This window comes from Mandrillus leucophaeus, unplaced genomic scaffold, assembly GCF_000951045.1.
Source record: "Mandrillus leucophaeus isolate KB7577 unplaced genomic scaffold, Mleu.le_1.0 Scaffold179, whole genome shotgun sequence".
Classification (NCBI taxonomy): domain Eukaryota; kingdom Metazoa; phylum Chordata; class Mammalia; order Primates; family Cercopithecidae; genus Mandrillus; species Mandrillus leucophaeus.
In genome coordinates this window covers 4,228,292-4,230,560 of record NW_012101798.1, presented here as the reverse complement: position 1 = coordinate 4,230,560, position 2,269 = coordinate 4,228,292, and positions in this window count along the sequence as shown.

The window sequence follows — 2,269 nt, the reverse complement described above, 5'->3', positions numbered from 1 at the left end:
GTATATGTGTCCAGGAATTTATCCATTTCTTCTACATTTTCTAGTTTGTGTGTATAGAGGTGTTCATAATATTCTCTGATGGTTGTTTGTATATCTGTGAAGTCAGTGGTAATATCCCCCTGGAATTTTCTGATTGTGTTTATTTGATTATTCTCTATTTTCTTTTTATTAGTCTTACTAGTGGTCTATTTATCTTATTTTCTTCAAAAAAAAAAAAAAAAAAAACAGTCCCTGGATTAGTTGACCTTTTCAATTTTGTGTGTGTGTGCTAATCTCCTTTAGTTCAACTCTGATTTTGGTTATTTCTTGTCTTGTGCTAGCTTTGGGATTTTTTTTGTTCTTGGTTCTCTAGTTTTTTAAATTGCGATATTAAGCCTTTAACTTGAGATCTTTCTAACTTTTAAATTGAGCATTTAGTGCTATAATTTTCCATCTTCATGCTGCCTTGGCTGTGTCCCAAAGAGTCTTGTATGTTGTATTTTGTTCCCATTCGTTTCATAGAACTTCTTGATTTCTGCTTTAATTTTATTATTTACCCAAATGTCATTCAGGAGCAGGTAATTTCCATATAATTGTATGGTTTTGAGTGATTTTCTAAACCTCAATTTCTAATTTTATTATACCATAGCCCAAGAGAATAGTTGTTATGATTTCACTTCTTTTGCATTTCCATTTTGCATTTGCAACTGTTTTGTGTGCAATTATGTGATTGATATTAGAATATGTGCCATGTGGTAATGAGAACATATATTCTGTTGTTTTGGGTGGAGACTTCTGAAGATGTCTATAAAATCTATTTGATCTAGTGCTGAGTTCACATCCTGCAAATCTTTATTAATTTTCCACTTCAATCATCTGTCTAGTATTGTCAGTGGAATTTTGAAGTCTTCCACTATTATTGTTGGTAGACTTTGAGTGTCCTTTTGAACATCTCTAAGAACTTGATTTATGAATCTTGGTGCTCCAAAGTTAGGTGCATATAGTATAAGACAGGTCTTCTAGTTGAATTGAACCCTTTACAATTATGTAATGTCCTTTGTTTGGTCTTTTTTGATGTTTGTTGGCTTAAAGTCTACGCTGTCTAAAATTAGAATAGTGGCAACCCCTAATTTTCTCTGGTTCCCATTTACTTGGTAGATTTTTCTCCATCCCTTTATTTTGAACCCATGTGTGTCTTTCCATGTGAGATGGGTCTTGAAAACAGCATACTGATGAGTCTTGATTCTTTATCCAGCATGCCACTCTGTGTATTTTAATTGGGGCATTTAGCCAATTTACATTTACAGTTAGTATGGATATATGTCAATTTGATTCTGTCATCATGATGTTAGCTAGTTATTATGCAGACTTATTTTATTGTTGCTTTATAGTGTCACTGGTCTGTGTACTTCAGTGTGTTTTGTAGTGTTTGGTAATGATCTTTCCTTTTCATATTTATTGCTTTTTTCAGGAGCTATTACAAGACAGATTCTAGTGGTAACAAATTCCCTCAGCATTTGTTTGTATGAAAAGGCTCTTATTTCTCCTTTGCTGGTGAAGCTTATTTTGGCCAGATATAAAATTATTTCTTTATTATTATTATTTTTTGAGATGAAGCCTCACTCTGTTGCCCAGGCTAGAGTGCAGTAGTACAGTCTCGGTTCACTGCAACCTCCACCTCCTGGGTTTAAGCAATCCTCCCACCTCAGACTCTCAAATATCTGGGATTACAAGTGTACACCACCATGCCTGGCTAATTTTTGTATTTTAGTAGAGATGAGGTCTCATCATGTTGGCCAAGCTTGTCTTGAACCCCTGATCTTAAGTGATCCACCCACCTTGGACTCCCAAAGTACTGAGATTGCAGGTGTGAGGCACTACATCTGGCCAAGATATAAAATTCTTGATTAAAATTTCTTTTCTTTAAAAATGTTGAATATTGTACCCTAACCTTTTCTGGCTTATACAGTTTCTGCTATGAGCTCTTCTGTTAGTCTGATGGGCTTTCCTTTGTATGTGACCTGATCTTTCTCTCTAGCTGCCTTTCATATATTTTCTTTCATTTCAATCTTGGAGAATTTGATGAGTATGTATTAGGGATGATCTTCTTGTGAAGTATCTTACAGGGGTTGTCTGCATTGCCTGAATTTGAATGTTGGCCTCTTTAGCTAGGTTGGAGACATTTTCATAGATGATATCCTGAAATATGTTTTCTGTGTTGCTTCCCTTCTCTCCATGTCTTTAGGGACACCAATGAATTGTAGATTTTGTCTCTTTACATAATCTTATA